Below are 11,338 nucleotides of genomic sequence, written 5' to 3'. Positions count from 1 at the left end.
CTGCCTATCAGTCTCCCCACCTTGCCTGAGCGTGCCTGCAGTGGGTGTGGGTCAGGGCCTGTTGGGACATCCCCAGGCTGGTGGAACCCCACCTCCAACTGAAGAGCCCACAGTCCAGTCTCTCCTCTGCCCCCTCAGGTGACCTGGAAATGGGCTTAAGTGTGTCCCCGCACAGGGGCGCAGCCCCCAGCATGGCCTGGCTCGGGGTGTCCGGCACACAGCACTCTTCTGAAGAGCGCTTCTCTCCTGTCCTCCTTGATGACAGAAGTGTGGGCTGTCACACTTCTGTATAGGGGGGAGCTGCTATAACGGAGGGGCCGCCACATTCAGTCATTCAGTTCTTCCTCTACTGCTGTGTGCTTTTAGAGGAGGGGCCTGACCTCTCTGAGCCTCTGGGACACTGAGTGAGACTGCCTTGAAACCGGTCAGTCCTGACTGTCATTTCTGTGGTGTCCAAGATGGCAAGGATGTGTCCCTCCAACCAGGGAAGGGCCTGGGGGCCTGGGGAAGGAACAACATTGCTCTCTCACTGTGAACACCTTTGAGAGGCAGGGCCTGGGAACCCCATTCTCCAGATGAGAAGCAGACTCGCCGGCTCTCGAGGGGCCAGGGTGGGCTGGGAGCCCGGCTCAGCCTGCCTGCATGCCCCTCCGCTTCTGCCAGTGTTGCTAACCTGACCTTGGGCAAACGGCTCTCTAGCCTTGGTTGATTAAGCCCTTGTCACCGTGCCCAGGCCTGGCTCACGGCCGTCATGTCAGATGATTCCTGGGATTCCCGAGACACAGAGAGAACTGGAGGTGCAGAGAGTCAGTGTCCTGCCCAGGGGAAGCCAAGCAGACAGGGAAGAGGGTCCCCTGGGCATCCTGGCCAGGTACAGCCAAGGTGCCTGTGGTGGGGGGTGTCTATTGCTGATGCTGAGAGGCACTGTCTGCCATTGTTGAGAGCTAGGCCAGTGCCAGCTTGCTGATGAGCAAACAGAAGCCAGAGCCCAGTGAGCACCTCCAGGGCCACTGCCTGACCCTTGCCCCAGTTGGGGGTGCTGTGGGACTTTCCAGGAGCTTGCTGCCGCCCTCACAGGACCTAGCAGGTGGGCGCTGCAGCTGGGGACTTTGCCAGTACAAATATCTCCCTCTTTGCATGGCAAACCATACCCATAGTCGGTCTATGTCTACACTCCATCAGGTGCTATTTACAGAGAGGGAAACAGAGACCCTGAAAAGAACAGTTTATCCAGCCAACATTGGGCAAACACTTGCTGTGGCCAACATGTTATGGTTTGCTTCCATTCATTTTATTGACATTCCCATCAACCCTAGGAGCTAATTGAAGAAACTGAGGCAAGGGAATTTGAGGCACTTGCGGAAGGTCCTGTGGCTAGCAAGTCAAGAAAAGCAGGGGTTCAAACCCAGCCCTGGGCCCTCCCAGCAAGAAACACTTGTTGCACGGAGCTCAGTTTTCCCATCTGCAAAATGGGCATCATCACCTGCATCTGGAAGTCAGGTCATGAGATGGTGTTTGAGAAATGTCTGGCTCAGGAAAGACCCAACACCCAGCAGATGTTCAGCACGCAGCTTCCTCTTCTCCAGAGGACAAAATCTAGCCCAGGGCCTGGAAGTTGCAGGGGAAGCAAACCACAATTGGGAGATGCCTGAGAAGAGGCTCAGGTGGGAATGTGCTGGGAATATCAGGATTCAGATGGTAGGCCCAGGCTAGTGGCTCCCACCTGTGAGCCCCCCACTGTTTCTTTACAGAGGCCCTTTGAGAAGTTACGGATTATGCACTTAGCAGGGGGTTTGCACAGCCCTGAAATGTGAGCCATTTTCACAGCCTAGCTCAACCTTGTTCTCTCCCAGGCTTCCCTGGCTCTGAACTTAATCTCCACCAACCCCAGCCCACACCTATAGGAAATAAGAGCCAGTATCTGGAACATTTGTAATCCTCTCTGCCCTGGCACTTGGTGAGTCAGAGAAAGGGGTGGGTTCAGGAGAGGTGCCAATGACACAGCCTAGCATTGGACAGCAGCTGCTTCCCTATCTGCAAAGAATCCATGACCCCTCACCTCATAGAAAAGCTGGGACTCACAGGCCAGATGTAACCTGCAGAGGGGGCAAAGGCTTTCACTTGAAGGTCAAGGGGAAGGCTGGAATGTAAGTTCTCAGAGGAGCAGCCCCAGAGAGGAGAGGTCAAGGTGTAGGAATCTTTGTCCCACGAGGAATCTGAGGGCCTTACTCAAGGTTGTGTTGTCAGCCAGTGGCTGGCCACTCAGGCCTGCAGTGGCTGAGCTCTGACGCTGCCTTGCGAGCATTCTAAGTCATTTCAGTCGTGTCAGACTCTGCGACCCTATGGACTATAGCCCGCCAGGCTCTGTTACCCATGGGATTATCCAAGTAAGAATACTGGAGTGGATTCCCATGCCCTCCTCCAGGGGATCTTCCTGACCCAGGGACTGAACCCACAACTCTTATATCTCCTGCACTGGCAGGTGGGGTCTTCACCACCCCTTTTCCAAAAAGTAGGCTACTTGGAGCCTGCTGAAGTGCTGTGTGATCAGGGGCAAGGAGCTGACCTGTCTGTACTCTGGTTTCTGTACAATGGAGCCAACGGTCGCTTTGACCTCATGGGCTTGTGGTCCTAGGATTCGGTTTATTCACCAAAGGCTTAGCAGGGCGATGGCCCGGATGTCATTTGATCCCTGGAAGAACATTTTCAGAAAATCATAAACGCGCCTAAGTAGGATTCCACCTATTTCCACGTCTTCGCACTACCCTGCGCTGCAGCCGAGTGACCTCCACGAGTCTCTGTCCTCTCTGTATCATCCGCAGCGGAATAGTGGGTAGTAAGGAATTGAATTATTCACGAGTCCTTCGGCCGTGATGGCCAAGTTCACGGTAAGTTGGAGGTCTTGCTTCTGCCTGGGTGGCCAGAGGGTCTGACTTCGCCACAGCCTCAGGGAACGCTCGAGGCCACCTCCGGCCACCGCGTTCAGGGCCAAATTCTGCACTTTCCTTTGCTCCAAGTCTCGTCCTGGGCGCACGGCCGACGACCCCTAGGACTGGCCGCAGGCCTTGCCAGTCTTTGCTTCTAAGCCAATCTCCGTCACGCTCCGGGCTACGCCCTCAGTTCCTCCAGCCCAGTCGCGCAAGTTTCTTCGGAGCCCCGCCCTTGATCCCCAGCCATTGGCCATCAGGGCTGCCCGTCTTCCTCCGCGGCTCCAATCTTCGCCCGCCTCGGGGCCCTCACCTCCCAGCGCCTCGCGCCCAGCTGGACCACCCGGGGGCCCCACTGCCTCTCCCAATAGTCCCGCCTCCACCCCTCAGTGATTGGCTTCAGGGGCTGCTCGTCCGCTTCATGCCCACCAATATCCGCTGCCTCCAGGGGTGGTTGGCCAGCACGCAGCCAATCGGAGTATGGCTTGGGCCCCCTCCCGCGGCGCGCGCGGAGGGTGCGCGAGGCGGGGCTGTGGCGGCTGGAGGTGGTGGCGGCGGCGGCGACAGCGGCGGTGGCGACACGTCCCAGCCGGTGAGGGGGCGCGGGGGGCGCGGGGCAGCGCAGGCGTCGAGGGGGCCCGCGCCTGTCGGGCCGACCTAGGGCGAGGCACAGTCCTGTCATGGGCCCGGGGCGGGGGCGGACGAGACGGGGCGTGACAGCAGCATCGCGGGGACGGGGAGAGGTTAAAGCCCACCCCCCGACCCCCACACCCCGCGCCTGATGCCCCTTGGGTTCCCCACAGCCGTATGTGAGGCCCTCGCCGACAGCCCACACATCCCTGACAGCACAGCCCTTCTCGTTGACATCTCCCGTCAGACACCTGAGACTGTCCGCCTCGCTGACACCCCCCCCCCCCCCCGGGGTCATGCCCCCAGGTGCCTCGCACAGTTGACTCTGCATCCCTACACGCACCTGTCTCTCTGGCCCCACTTATATTGCCTCCCCCTCACACACCTGACACCGCGCCCCCAACTCACAAACCCCTCCTCGCACCTCGTCGGAGACCTACCCTGATGATGCCCCTACACCATAGGGCGTTCCTCTCCTCTCGGCACCACCACACCTGAGCCTGCACCCCCACACCGCCGCCGGAGCCTGTGACCCCAAACTCACCATTCCCCGCTCGTGTCTGGATTTGTTCCTGTTCCCTCACTGCCTTTTCTCACGCCCAAGTCTGCGACCCTCTCACTGCCCCCATCTTAAGTAGTCTGGGTCAGCGCCCTCAGGTACTTCCACCTGCACATGTACACACCTGTCTGGTGCCCTTGGCAGCCCCTTGTGACTTGAACGCCCCCAGTCTGCACCCACCTGTACTTTCTTCCACCTGCACCTGTGTTTGTGCCCACTCTATAATCCAGGTTTTCCAACATTCACCCAAGCCTTGCTATCTCAGGATCACGGCACCTTCCACCACCACCCCCTGAAAAAAAGCCCACCCAGATGTTATTTTTTCATTTATGATGGTCTGTTAAGTGATTTCCTGGCTTAGCATAATCCTGTCAGCCAGACAAACTGGAATTATCTCCATTTTACCAGCAACGAACCTAAAGCAGTTTGAACCCGAGTGGCATTGCCCACCTCTTCCCGAGCACTGAGCATTGCTGCTGACCCTTCTCTGTGGACCTCCCCCACTTTTGCCCATCTGTTGTGTTTATTTCTGAGGGATTGGTAGGGTGGGGACCCCCAACCACCCTCCCTCCCTGCAGCTGTTCCTCAGGAGTCATGACTTTGACTGGGTCCGGAAAGGCTGAGCTGGAAGGGGCGGCCCCTGGTTGCTTTCTGAGCACGTGTCTCAGAGTCCAGGAGCTGGTGGGGGCGGGGGCACTGTTGCAGCTGGGCTTTAACACCTAGGGTGCCTCCAGCCCAGCTCGCAGTGTCGCCTGGTGGCAGGGATTGCCAGGCTTTGGGACTCTGGCTCCAGCTCTTAGAGACAGTGTCTCCTTGCTGACCCGGGAGAGCTCCTTGGGCCCTTGATGCTGATAAACCGAGAGAGTAAGGAAACACTCTTCAGAGTGAGAAGGCTAATGTTTCAGCTGCTTAGAGATAAACTGCAAAACTGTAGCCTGGCTTGGTGCTGGGGATAAAGATTTTTCTGGAACTTTTTAAGTTCCCTGGAGTGTGATTTGCAAGTGTGCAGTGTGGAAGGAGGCTGATGGCTTTATTGTTAAAAAAAAGCAATAATGTACTGTTTCCTGTAAGGCTTGCACAGTACTTCTTAACACCTATCCACCCCTCACCCCCTTCTCTCCCTGCAAAGATGGTGCTGGAATGTTCTGAAGGATCTTGTTCTAAAGCCATTGGGGTTTTCTGTCCAAATTCAAACAGAGTAATTTAAAATGTGTGTGTGTGTGTATGTGTATCTGTAAATGTACATATATACACATGCACACATTTTATATGTATGTACATGCATATTATATATATATACATATGCAAAGATATGAATAAACTGACAAAGTAATTGATATACATGGTCAAAATAAATGAATAAAATCAAGCAGTACAGAAGGAAGTGAGAGTAAAAACCAGGCAGATCTCCCCATACCTGTACCCTATCCCACTCTGGAGGGCCTCATTGTTAATAGTTTCTGGTATATAACAATGTTCCCTTCTAGAGGTGGTCTAAGGACCCCTTTTAAACCACTGGTAAATTTGTATCACATTGTATCAAAAGGGTGGGTGACTTTATAACCAGTTCCTTACTGATGGCTGTTTAAGTTGTCTCTCATATGTTGGTTTTTTATAAAATATTTATTTTTATTATTTATTTATTGAGCTGCACCGGGTCTTGGTTGCCGCTGTGTGCTGTGTTAGGTGTGGTATGTGGGATCTATTTCCCTGACCAGAGATCAAACCCAAGGCCCCCTGCATTGGGAGCACTGGACCACCATGGAAGCCCCTTATATTTTGCTTTTACAAACCAAACTGCAGTGAATAGATTGAGTCTCGCATGAGCAAATAGGTAGTAAAAGTGTGTGGGGTTCCAGCCAAGCAGAGACACTTCAGACCCTCTCTGTCTTCATGGAGTTTGACATCCAACTGCAGCAACCTCCTAAGAGTGGCCAGGCCACAGGACACGTGCATCTAAATGGTTAATGCTCCTCTGTGGAGGCTGTGCGCTCATCAGTATTCTCAACGTGGAGTTGGAATGCCCGATTCCTCCCCTGGTGGCCAGGGCAGTTGTCAAGTTCTGGTCTCTCCAGTCTTTCTATCCGTCCCTCTCTGAGGTGTTCCTGCCCGTAGTGGGTGGTGATTAAACGTTAGATTTGTTTCTCTTCGAGAGTCTAAAGTTCAGTCCAAAAAAATATTTGAGTCCCTCCTCTGGCAGGGCTCTGAAGGAAACTATGGTGGTTGGCGGTGGGAGAGGCAGTCCTTTCTAGAGAAAGATGCAGGGCCTGCCTGGAGTCCCAGGGCGAGAGGTCGGATATATTGACTGTTGCTTTTTTTTTTTTTTTTTTTTTAAACACTTGGATCCAGCAAAAGAATGAAGGTGTCTGATGAGGCTGACACAAGTCACAGATGTTAAATCTATTTAGGAAGATGTCTTGAGACTGTTGAGTTGTCAGTGATTTCCCACTGTTGGTGCCAGGTGGAGGGCGTCATCAGACCAAGGGCAGGCCTTTTCACATTTGTCATCCCGTATTTTAGTCTTCTCTTTTGGCACTGAGACATTAGAGGATTATTGAGTTGATTGGAGCCGTTAGCTTGTTTGGGTTTTGCAAGCCAGCTCTTTTAAAAAATGCATTGTATTTTTTATTTTAAATGTGATCTGCTTCTTAGTAATAATAGTACATAATGTGCACATGAAAAGAAAGAATAAGGAAACCAACACCCAGTTTAAAAAGTAGAATGTTGCCCCAGTGGCCCCCCCCCGGTCCCTGTGCTATTTTTAAAATATGCTTGTCAATGTTTGTTTTCTTCACTGAATACCTTTTGCTGCAGCTGAGAGCTTAGGTTACAGGGGCTCAACAGAGATCAGGAGAAGCCAGGTTTTCTGTTGAAGCTTGGCCATCAGGGCAACCTGTGGGATACAGAGAGAAGAGCAATGACCTCAGGGCCGTGGGCAGGTCGCTAGCCGAGGCACAATGTGCACTTGGGAGGCTCAGACTCCTGCTGTATTCATTTCCTGGAGCTGCCATAACAGATAACCCCAAACTGGACAGCGTGAGACAACGGAAGTTTATTCTGTCACTGTTGTGGAGTTCAGAAGTCCGAAATCAAGGGATTGGCAGGTGCTGTGGACTGGGTGCTTGCGTCTCCCCTAAAATTCATATGTTGAAACTTAACCCCCATATGACGATATTAGGAGGTGGACCTTGGGGAGATGATTCCCTTACGAGAGGGGAGCCCCCACGAGTGGGATTAGTGGCCTTCTAAAAGAGGCCCAAGAGGCCTCTCCTGCCCCGTCTGCTCTGTGAGGACGCAGAGAGGTAGACTTCTGTGAACCAGAAAGAGAATCTGAACAGACACCAAGTCTGCTGGCACCCTGACCTTAGACGCCTCAGCCTCTAGAACCACGAGAGATGTATTTCTTTTTACAAGCCACCCAGCCCATGGTGTTTTATCACGGCAGCCAGAACTAAGACAGCAGGCTCATGTCCTACCTGGACCTTGAGGGAGGCCCTTTCCTTGCCTCTGACGGCTGCCAGCAGTCCTTGAGTTCCTCAGCTTGCAGCTCTAGCACCCTAATCTCCATCTCTGTCTTCTGAAGATTTATTTTTTAATAAAAAAATTAATTTTTATTTGTTTGGCTGTGCCAGGTCCTACTTGCGGCACACAGGATCTCCGGTCTTCGTGATGGCATGCAGACTCTTTAGTTGGGGCATGAGGGAATCTTTCAGTTTCGGCATGTGGGATCTAGTTCCCCAGCCAGAGATCGAACCTGGGCCCTGAGCATTGGGAGTGCAGAGTCTTAGCCTCTGGACCACCAGGGAAGTCCCTTCGCCTGTCCTCATGTGGCCTTCTTCCCCGTATGTGTGTCCTCCTTTAAGGACACCCATCGTTGGATTTAGGGTCCACCAAATCCAGGATGACTCATCTTGATATCCTTAGCTAATTACACCTGAAAGACCCTATTCTAAATGAGGTCACTTCCTGGGGTCCTGGGTAGACGTGAACTTCAGACCTCATTTAACCCCTAGAGCTGCAGAGCCAGCATTCCTGCCAGGCCGTTCCTGAAGGAGGTGCTTGTCCAGCAGCCTCTGTGTTTCAGACAAGACGGGGCCGGCAGGGTCGGAACACACTTCGCAGGCCCTCCAGGTGGCCCGTGTGCACAGGCCCCGTGGGCTCCCTCACTCACCTGCCTCCCTGCTGGAAGATGGGTGCCAGCAAGAAACACGAACGGTTGTCTTCATTTTGCTCTTTGCCACTCCTTGGCACGTGCTTACCTACGGAGTTTGGTCTGGATCATCCCACTTTTACAGAAGGGTGACCAAGGCGTCAGGGGACCTTTGTCTAAAGATACATAGGGAAAACGTGGGAAAGCTAAGGCAGACCTAGGTTGTCCTGAATCCAGGTCCTGTCCTCCTTCAAACAAGTCACCGGTAGCACTGTGCTTCCTGCCGCTGTTAGAATCAGGTATTTATACGATGTCCTGGAATGCCACCACCAGCGCAGCTTCCAGGAGTGGAGCGGACCTGAAGCCTTACAGCACAACTTCTCTATGATCTGTAAATATCTGTGTGCCAGGGTCAGGGACGGGTGTGGGGGGGGGGGCAGAAACACCCGCTCGGAAGGGTATGGGACATGGGTGTGACTCAGACTTACCCGCAAGGGACTGGGGCAGAGGAAACGGACAAGCCTGAATGTGGCAGGACCCAAGAGAAGGCCAAGCCAGGGAGCACGAGCGGGTCCTGAGAGGGGGGTGGGTTGAAGACCTGGTCCGTGGTCCTGATGAGAGACACAGGCGGGGGTCTTGCACTGAGGCCGGGCCGCTGTGGACAGGCCAGATCCGCAGACCCAAGCTTAGACGCCCTGACCACCTGTACCCCCCCGACTATGAGGTGAGGGCCAGAACGGAAGGCCTGCCTTGTGAGTGGTTTCGAGACTTCCAACAGGGAACTGTGCCAGGACAGAGCTCCGAGCGGATGTCGGAGCCGTTGCTCTGTCTCCAAGTGGTATACCTTTGCCATGGTATGAGTGGAGAAAGTCAATATGTACATTTCATTAGGTATTAATTAGCCACACTGATCGACGACCTGCCCCGTCGACAGTGTCAACACAACTAATCTCACCCTCGCCCTGTCTAAAGGGCTGATTCCTAGGTCACAGTCAGGGACTCTGAATTATGTCTGGGGCAAGAGTCCTGCACGAATGTCACCAGAGATTCCGGGACAGGCGCTCCTGGGGATTGAGTTGAAACACTGCCCTCCCCTGCCCTACTTTGGGCAGGTCTCTGCATCCATGAGAAGGGAGGGGATGGGGTGGAGTGTATGGCTTATAGCCTTGCTGGTCACACCTTAGCCAGTGACTGGTCTAGCCTCCCATTAGTACATATGAGCCAAGCCTTGAAGAACAGACAGTTTGGGGCCTATGAGCCCCATTTTTTTGGCCCCACCACGTGGCGTGTGGGATCTTAGTTCCCCAACCAGGGATTGAACCCTTGCCTGCTGCAGTGGAAGAGTGGAAGCTTAGAGTCTTAACCACTGGACCACCAGGGAAGTCCCCCAGGGAGCCTGTTTCATCGGTCAGAGCCAAACGTTGATCAGCCCTGAATGTCAGAGCTGGCGGCTGCCCTGTGACTGTGAGCAGCAGCGGTGGCGGCAGGGCCGAGGGCTCGGTGGAGAGCAGGAGCTTCCTAAACCGCCATCATTTAATGGACAGTGGGGCGCCACTCTCCAGATTTCAACACTTGGAGGAGATGAACCTGCAGGAGACAGAGTCGAGGGCTGGATGCCACAGACATGCTCAGTCCTCTGGGAGGCCCCAGTATGGAGGTGTGTGGGTACGTGGTGAGACGTGGGAGCTGGGGAGGCCTGCTCAGTAGAAGCGGGTGACCTTGGCTCCGGTCTGACTCCTCGTTAGGGAGCACAATACCCCAGAGACCTGCTTGGGCAGCCCCAGCCTCAGAAGATAGTGACAGAGGAGGAGAACGAGGCCAAGGAGGTTTAGTAGCATGTCCAAGGTCACACACTGGATACATCTTCCCACACCAGTTCAGCACAGCAGGAGCCTGGGCATGCCCCTCCCTCCGCCCGCCCCCCCCCCCCCCCCCACCGGGGAACAAGGCAGACAGCCATGGAAGAGGCGCATCCGTGCTGCTGGTGCGCGGTGCCTGCGGGCAGGAAGACACAGCGAAAACACTGTCTTCACACTGTCTTCGGGTATTCACCCTGGCTTTTTGCTAGGCACTGACACTAAGTGTGACCCAGGCCCTTGCCTTCCAGGGTCCCCAGGCTAGTGGGGAAGGGGAGTGGAAAACAGCCCCTCCCAGCAAGCAGAGAACCACGGAGTGCTCAGTGCAGGGCAGAGCAGCCAACCTCGGGACGGTGAGACCAGGATATTTAGGATGGGCTTTGAAGGATGCAGAGGAGTTTGCCAGACATAAGGAGTGGGATGGAGAACATGGCCCAAGCAAAAACAATTCACTCAGCCAGTAAATAATTGAGTACGTGCAACTGAATAGCCCGGTGCTGGGCTCCGTGTGTCAGGAACACAAGGCTTTGGGGTAAAGACGTTACACAAGTGCACCCTCTTAGCAGAGGAGCATGAAGACCCTTAAGTGCCTCAGTTTGTTTTAGGTCACTGCACACACCATTGACCACAGGCATTGGCAGCACTGTCTGCAAGGACCAAGGAGAGTGGTTGCCCGTAGAACGTTCGGGTCTTTCAGGACGTGGGCGTCTGGCCTGCAGAGACAACAGCACAGGGTTGCAGTGCCCGGAGTTGGTCTGCAGTACATGCACCTGAGAGAACGTGCAGCAGGAGACGCAGCAGGCAGCAGCCAGCTGGGTCGGAGTTAACCGGGAAAGGCCTTGTGTAAGATGCTTCCCCTCACGTAGGCCCATTCACTGGAAAAGAAAACAGCCTTTATCAGCAGGCAGATAGGATGTTAATAGGCTTCCCTTTACCAAGAGATTACGGGATCTGTTGAGAAACCAGCCTCCCGTCTGTATGAACGCTTCCCTCGTCCTGCCAATGGAGCACCCCGCTGTGGCGGACCCCGCCACACACTGGCACGCCTGGTGGCCCTGGCCAGGAGCTGCCTGTGTGTGTGTCCGTGAGTGTGTGCCTGGCCAGGGAGCTGCCTGCGTGTGTGTGTCCGTGAGTGTGGCCCTGGCCAGGAGCTGGCTGTGTGTGTGTCCATGAGTGTGGCCCTGGCCAGGGAGCTGCCTGCGTGTGTGTGTCCGTG

General features: G+C 54.5%; 1 protein-coding gene across 1 annotated transcript in view; it reads left to right on the top strand.

The window, feature by feature from the left end:
• The first annotated feature begins 3,427 nt into the window (after window positions 1-3,427).
• The window catches only part of SLC25A42 (solute carrier family 25 member 42), a 45,130-nt gene continuing 37,219 nt past the window's right edge, over window positions 3,428-11,338 (top strand). The window contains exon 1 of the mRNA XM_020884499.2: window positions 3,428-3,519. The gene's annotated coding sequence lies outside the window, so the exon portion shown is untranslated. The remainder of the gene's footprint in view (window positions 3,520-11,338) is intronic.

Source organism: Odocoileus virginianus, chromosome 3 (assembly GCF_023699985.2).
Source record: "Odocoileus virginianus isolate 20LAN1187 ecotype Illinois chromosome 3, Ovbor_1.2, whole genome shotgun sequence".
Taxonomy (NCBI): domain Eukaryota; kingdom Metazoa; phylum Chordata; class Mammalia; order Artiodactyla; family Cervidae; genus Odocoileus; species Odocoileus virginianus.
Note: the sequence above shows the minus strand (reverse complement) of the source record. Positions and strands in the feature narration are given on the sequence as shown.